The sequence below is a fragment of the Ranitomeya imitator genome, chromosome 6 (genome assembly GCF_032444005.1).
Source record: "Ranitomeya imitator isolate aRanImi1 chromosome 6, aRanImi1.pri, whole genome shotgun sequence".
Lineage (NCBI taxonomy): Eukaryota > Metazoa > Chordata > Amphibia > Anura > Dendrobatidae > Ranitomeya > Ranitomeya imitator.
The window spans coordinates 5,325,184-5,334,578 of record NC_091287.1 but is presented as its reverse complement, the minus strand read 5'-3'; positions in this window follow the sequence as shown (position 1 = coordinate 5,334,578).

Sequence of the window (9,395 nt, the reverse complement as noted above, 5' to 3'; positions counted from 1 at the left end):
TAGGAGGACTGATCAATATAGAAGTGTCAGGAGGACTGATCAATATAGAAGTGTCAGGAGGACTGATCAATATAGAAGTGTCAGGAGGACTGATCAATATAGAAGTGTCAGGAGGACTGATCAATATAGAAGTGTCAGGAGGACTGATCAATATAGAATGTCAGGAGGATTTATCAATATAGAAGTGTCAGGAGGACTGATCAATATAGAAGTGTCAGGAGGATTTATCAATATAGAAGTGTCAGGAGGACTGATCAATATAGAAGTGTCAGGAGGACTGATCAATATAGAAGTGTCAGGAGGACTGATCAATATAGAAGTGTCAGGAGGACTGATCAATATAGAAGTGTCAGGAGGACTGATCAATATAGAAGTGTCAGGAGGACTGATCAATATAGAAGTGTCAGGAGGACTGATCAATATTGAAGTGTCAGGAGAACTGATCAATATAGAATGTCAGGAGGACTGATCAATATTGAAGTGTCAGGAGGACTGATCAATATAGAATGTCAGGAGGACTGATCAATATCGAAGTGTCAGGAGGACTGATCAATATAGAATGTCAGGAGGACTGATCAATATAGAAGTGTCAGGAGGACTGATCAATATTGAAGTGTCAGGAGGACTGATCAATATAGAAGTGTCAGGAGGACTGATCAATATAGAAGTGTCAGGAGGACTGATCAATATAGAAGTGTCAGGAGGACTGATCAATATAGAGGTATCAGGAGGACAGATCAATATAGAGGTATCAGGAGGACTGATCAATATAGAAGTGTCAGGAGGACTGATCAATATAGAAGTGTCAGGAGGACTGATCAATATAGAAGTGTCAGGAGGACTGATCAATATAGAATGTCAGGAGGACTGATCAATATAGAAGTGTCAGGAGGATTTATCAATATAGAGGTATCAGGAGGACTGATCAATACAGAAGTGTCAGGAGGATTTATCAATATAGAGGTGTCAGGAGGACTGATCAATATAGAAGTGTCAGGAGGACTGATCAATATAGAATGTCAGGAGGACTGATCAATATAGAAGTGTCAGGAGGACTGATCAATATAGAAGTGTCAGGAGGACTGATCAATATAGAAGTGTCAGGAGGACTGATCAATATAGAAGTGTCAGGAGGACTGATCAATATAGAAGTGTCAGGAGGACTGATCAATATAGAGGTGTCAGGAGGACTGATCAATATAGAAGTGTCAGGAGGACTGATCAATATAGAAGAGTCAGGAGGACTGATCAATATAGAAGTGTCAGGAGGACTGATCAATATAGAATGTCAGGAGGACTGATCAATACAGAAGTGTCAGGAGGACTGATCAATATAGAGGTATCAGGAGGACTGATCAATACAGAAGTGTCAGGAGGATTTATCAATATAGAAGTGTCAGGAGGACAAATCAATATAGAAGTGTCAGGAGGACTGATCAATATAGAAGTGTCAGGAGGACTGATCAATATAGAAGTGTCAGGAGGACTGATCAATATAGAGGTATCAGGAGGACTGATCAATATAGAAGTGTCAGGAGGACTGATCAATATTGAGGTATCAGGAGGACTGATCAATATAGAAGTGTCAGGAAGACTGATCAATATTGAAGTGTCAGGAGGACTGATCAATATTGAAGTGTCAGGAGGACTGATCAATATAGAAGTGTCAGGAGGACTGATCAATATTGAAGTGTCAGGAGGACTGATCAATATAGAAGTGTCAGGAGGACTGATCAATATAGAGGTATCAGGAGGACTGATCAATATAGAAGTGTCAGGAGGACTGATCAATATAGAGGTATCAGGAGGACTGATCAATACAGAAGTGTCAGGAGGACTGATCAATACAGAAGTGTCAGGAGGACTGATCAATATAGAAGTGTCAGGAGGACTGATCAATATAGAATTGTCAGGAGGACTGATCAATACTGAAGTGTCAGGAGGACTGATCAATATAGAAGTGTCAGGAGGACTGATCAATATAGAGGTATCAGGAGGACTGATCAATACAGAAGTGTCAGGAGGACTGATCAATATAGAAGTGTCAGGAGGACTGATCAATACAGAAGTGTCAGGAGGACTGATCAATATAGAAGTGTCAGGAGGACTGATCAATATAGAAGTGTCAGGAGGACTGATCAATATAGAAGTGTCAGGAGGACTGATCAATATAGAAGTGTCAGGAGGACTGATCAATATAGAAGTGTCAGGAGGACTGATCAATATAGAATGTCAGGAGGACTGATCAATATAGAAGTGTCAGGAGGACTGATCAATATAGAATGTCAGGAGGACTGATCAATATAGAGGTGTCAGGAGGACTGATCAATATAGAAGTGTCAGGAGGACTGATCAATGTAGAATGTCAGGAGGACTGATCAATATAGAAGTGTCAGGAGGACTGATCAATATAGAGGTATCAGGAGGACTGATCAATATAGAAGTGTCAGGAGGACTGATCAATATAGAATGTCAGGAGGACTGATCAATATAGAAGTGTCAGGAGGACTGATCAATATAGAAGTGTCAGGAGGACTGATCAATATAGAGGTATCAGGAGGACTGATCAATATAGAAGTGTCAGGAGGACTGATCAATATAGAAGTGTCAGGAGGACTGATCAATATAGAAGTGTCAGGAGGACTGATCAATATAGAAGTGTCAGGAGGACTGATCAATATAGAAGTGTCAGGAGGACTGATCAATATAGAAGTGTCAGGAGGACTGATCAATATAGAAGTGTCAGGAGGACTGATCAATATAGAGGTATCAGGAGGACTGATCAATATAGAAGTGTCAGGAGGACTGATCAATATAGAGGTATCAGGAGGACTGATCAATATAGAAGTGTCAGGAAGACTGATCAATATTGAAGTGTCAGGAGGACTGATCAATATTGAAGTGTCAGGAGGACTGATCAATATAGAAGTGTCAGGAGGACTGATCAATATTGAAGTGTCAGGAGGACTGATCAATATAGAAGTGTCAGGAGGACTGATCAATATAGAGGTATCAGGAGGACTGATCAATATAGAAGTGTCAGGAGGACTGATCAATATAGAGGTATCAGGAGGACTGATCAATATAGAAGTGTCAGGAGGACTGATCAATATAGAATGTCAGGAGGACTGATCAATAAAGAAGTGTCAGGAGGACTGATCAATATAGAAGTGTCAGGAGAACTGATCAATATAGAAGTGTCAGGAGGACTGATCAATATAGAAGTGTCAGGAGGACTGATCAATATAGAAGTGTCAGGAGGACTGATCAATACAGAAGTGTCAGGAGGACTGATCAATATAGAAGTGTCAATCAGACTGGCGGCCTCGACCAATCAGAGACGCGGGATTTCTACGTCGATGCTGTGCCGGTCTCTGATTGGTCGAGGACTGGCGGCCTCGACCAATCAGAGAGCCAGGATTTCCAGGACAGACAGACAGACAGACAGACAGACAGACGGAAAAACCCTTAGGCAATTATATATATAGATAATACTGCCTCCTATGTACAGAATATAACTACTATAATACTGCTCCTATGTACAAGAATATAACTACAATAATACTGCCCCTATGTACAAGAATATAACTACTATAATACTGCTCCTATGTACAAGAATATAACTACTATAATACTGCCCCTATGTACAAGAATATAACTTCTATAATACTGCTCCTATGTACAGAATATAACTACTATAATACTGCTCCTATGTACAGAATATAACTACTATAATACTGCTCCTATGTACAGAATATAACTACTATAATACTGCTCCTATGTACAAGAATATAACTACTATAATACTGCCGCTATGTACAGGAATATAACTACTATAATACTGCCCCTATGTACAAGAATATAACTACTATAATACTGCCACTATGTACAAGAATATAACTACTATAATACTGCTCCTATGTACAGAATATAACTACTATAATACTGCTCCTATGTACAGAATATAACTACTATAATACTGCTCCTATGTACAAGAATATAACTACTATAATATTGCCCTCTATATACCAGAATATAACTACTATAATACTGCCCCTATGTACAAGAATACAACTACTATAATACTGCTCCTATGTACAAAAATATAACTACAATAATACTGCCCCTATGTACAAGAATATAACTACTATAATACTGCCCCTATGTACAAGAATATAACTACTATAATACTGCTCCTATATACAAAAATATAACTACTATAATACTGCTCCTATGTACAAGAATATAACTACTATAATACTGCCGCTATGTACAAGAATATAACTACTATAATACTGCCCCTATGTACAAGAATATAACTACTATAATACTGCCTCCTATGTACAGAATATAACTACTATAATACTGCTCCTATGCACAAAAATATAACTACAATAATACTGCCCCTATGTACAAGAATATAACTACTATAATACTGCCCCTATGTACAAGAATATAACTACTATAATACTGCCCCTATGTACAAGAATATAACTACTATAATACTGCTCCTATGTACAAGAATATAACTACTATAATACTGCTCCTATGTACAAGAATATAACTACTATAATACTGCTCCTATGTACAAGAATATAACTACTTTAATACTGCCCCCTATGTACAAGAATATAACTACTATAATACTGCCACTATGTACAAGAATATAACTACTTTAATACTACCCCTATGTATAAGAATATAACTACTATAATACTGCTCCTATGTACAAGAATATAACTACTATAATACTGCTCCTATGTACAAGAATATAACTACTATAATACTGCTCATATGTACAAGAATATAACTACTATAATACTGCCCCTATGTACAAGAATATAACTACTATAATACTGCTCCAATGTACAAGAATATAACTACTATAATACTGCCCCTATGTACAAGAATATAACTACTATAATACTGCTCCTATGTACAAGAATATATCTACTATAATACTGCCCCTATGTACAAGAATATAACTACTATAATACTGCTCCTATGTACAAGAATATATCTACTATAATACTGCCCCCTATGTACAAGAATATAACCACTATAATACTGCTCCTATATACAAGAATATAACCACTATAATACTGCCTCTATGTACAAGAATATAACTACTATAATACTGCTCCTATGTACAAGAATATAACTACTATAATTCTGATCCTATGTACAATAATATAACTACTATAATACTGCCCCTATGTTCAAGAATATAACTGCTATAATACTGCTCCTATGTACAAGAATATAACTACTATAATACTGCCTCTATGTACACGAATATAACTACTATAATACTGCTCCTATGTACAAGAATATAACTACTATAATACTGCTCCTATGTACAAGAATATAACTACTATAATACTGCTCCTATGTACAAGAATATAACTACTATAATACTGCTCGTATGTACAAGTATATAACTACTATAATACCGCCCTATATACAATAATATAACTATTATAATACCGCCCCTATATACAAGAATATAACTACTATAATACTGCTCCTATGTACAAGAATATAACTACTATAATACTGCTCGTATGTACAAGTATATAACTACTATAATACTGCCCTCTATGTACAAGAATATAACTACTATAATACCGCCCCTATATATAAGAATATAACTACTATAATACCGCCCCTATATACAATAATATAACTACTATAATACCGCCCCTATATACAATAATATAACTACTATAATACCGCCCCTATATACAAGAATATAACTACTATAATACTGCTCCTATGTACAAGAATATAACTACTATAATACTGCCGCTATGTACAAGAATAAAACTACTATAATACTGCCCCTATGTACAAGAATATAACTACTATATTACTGCTCCTATTTACAAGAATATAACTACTATAATACTGCCGCTATGTACAAGAATATAACTACTATAATACTGCCCCTATGTACAAGAATATAACTACTATAATACTGCTCCTATGTACAAGAATATAACTACTATAATACTGCTCCTATGTACAAGAATATAACTACTATAATACTGCTCCTATGTACAAGAATATAACTATTATAATACTGCCCCTATGTACAGGAATATAACTAGTATAATACTGCTCCTATGTACAAGAATATAACTGCTATAATACTGCCCCTATGTACAAGAATATAACAACTATAATACTGCCCCTATGTACAAGAATATAACTACTATAATACTGCCCCTATGTACAAGAATATAACTACTATAATACTGCTCGTATGTACAAGTATATAACTACTATAATACTGCCCTCTATGTACAAGAATATAACTACTATAATACTGCTCCTATGTACAAGAATATAACTACTATAATACTGCTCGTATGTACAAGTATATAACTACTATAATACTGCCCTCTATGTACAAGAATATAACTACTATAATACCGCCCCTATATATAAGAATATAACTACTATAATTCCGCCCCTATATACAATAATATAACTACTATAATACCGCCCCTATATACAATAATATAACTACTATAATACCGCCCCTATATACAAGAATATAACTACTATAATACTGCTCCTATGTACAAGAATATAACTACTATAATGCTGCCCCTATGTGCAAGAATATAACTACTATAATACTGCTCCTATGTTCAAGAATATAACTACTATAATACTGCTCCTATGTACAAGAATATAACTACTATAATACTGCCGCTATTTACAAGAATATAACTACTATAATACTGCCCCTATGTACAAGAATATTACTACTATAATACTGCTCCTATGTACAAGAATATAACTACTATAATACTGCCGCTATGTACAACAATATAACTACTATAATACTGCCCCTATGTACAAGAATATAACTACTATAATACTGCTCCTATGTACAAGAATATAACTACTATAATACTGCTCCTATGTACAAGAATATAACTACTATAATACTGCCGCTATGTACAAGAATATAACTACTATAATACTGCCCCTATGTACAAGAATATAACTACTATAATACTGCTCCTATATACAAGAATATAACTACTATAATACTGCTCCTATGTACAAGAATATAACTACTATAATACTGCTCCTATGTACAAGAATATAACTACTATAATACTGCTCCTATGTACAGAATATAACTACTATAATACTGCCCCTATGTACAAGAATATAACTACTATAATACTGCTCCTATGTACAAGAATATAACTACTATAATACTGCTCCTATGTACAAGAATATAACTAGTATAATACTGCCCCTATGTACAAGAATATAACTATTTTAATACTGCTCCTATGTACAAGAATATAACTACTATAATACTGCCCCTATGTACAAGAATATAACTAGTATAATACTGCCCCTATGTACAAGAATATAACTACTATAATACTGCTCCTATGTACAAGAATATAACTACTATAATACTGCTCCTATGTACAAGAATATAACTAGTATAATACTGCCCCTATGTACAAGAATATAACTATTATAATACTGCCCCTATGTACAAGAATATAACTACTATAATACTGCTCCTATGTACAAGAATATAACTAGTATAATACTGCCCCTATGTACAAGAATATAACTACTATAATACTGCCCCTATGTACAAGAATATAACTACTATAATACTGCTCCTATGTACAAGAATATAACTACTATAATACTGCTCCTATGTACAAGAATATAACTACTATAATACTGCCCCTATGTACAAGAATATAACTACTATAATACTGCCCCCATGTACAAGAATATAACTACTATAATACTGCTCCTATGTACAAGAATATAACTACTATAATACTGCTCCTATGTACAAGAATATAACTACTATAATACTGCCCCTATGTACAAGAATATAACTACTATAATACTGCCCCTATGTACAAGAATATAACTACTATAATACTGCTCCTATGTACAAGAAAATAACTACTATAATACTGCCCCTATGTACAAGAATATAACTACTATAATACTGCTCCTATGTACAAGAATATAACTACTATAATACTGCTCCTATGTACAAGAATATAACTACTATAATACTGCCCCTATGTACAAGAATATAACTACTATAATACTGCCCCTATGTACAAGAATATAACTACTATAATACTGCTCCTATGTACAAGAATATAACTACTATAATACTGCCCCTATGTACAAGAATATAACTACTATAATACTGCCCCTATGTACAAGAATATAACTACTATAATACTGCCCCTATGTACAAGAATATAACTACTATAATACTGCCCCTATGTACAAGAATATAACTACTATAATACTGCTCCTATGTACAAGAAAATAACTACTATAATACTGCCCCTATGTACAAGAATATAACTACTATAATACTGCTCCTATGTACAAGAATATAACTACTATAATACTGCTCCTATGTACAAGAATATAACTACTATAATACTGCCCCTATGTACAAGAATATAACTACTATAATACTGCCCCTATGTACAAGAATATAACTACTATAATACTGCTCCTATGTACAAGAATATAACTACTATAATACTGCTCCTATGTACAAGAATATAACTACTATAATACTGCTCCTATGTACAAGAATATAACTACTATAATACTGCCCCTATGTACAAGAATATAACTACTATAATACTGCCCCTATGTACAAGAATATAACTACTATAATACTGCTCCTATGTACAAGAATATATCTACTATAATACTGCTCCTATGTACAAGAATATAACTACTATAATACTGCTCCTATGTACAAGAATATAACTAGTATAATACTGCTCCTATGTACAAGAATATAACTACTATAATACTGCCCCCTATGTACAAGAATATAACTACTATAATACTGCTCCTATGTACAAGAATATAACTACTATAATACTGCTCCTGTGTACAAGAATATAACTACTATAATACTGCTCCTATGTACAAGAATATAACTACTATAATACTGCTCCTATGTACAAGAATATAACTACTATAATACTGCTCCTGTGTACAAGAATATAACTACTATAATACTGCTCCGATGTACAAGAATATAACTACTATAATACTGCTCCTATGTACAAGAATATAACTACTATAATACTGCTCCTGTGTACAAGAATATAACTACTATAATACTGCTCCTATGTACAAGAATATAACTACTATAATACTGCTCCTGTGTACAAGAATATAACTACTATAATACTGCTCCTATGTACAAGAATATAACTACTATAATACTGCTCCTGTGTACAAGAATATAACTACTATAATACTGCTCCGATGTACAAGAATATAACTACTATAATACTGCTCCTGTGTACAAGAATATAACTACTATAATACTGCCCCTATGTACAAGAATA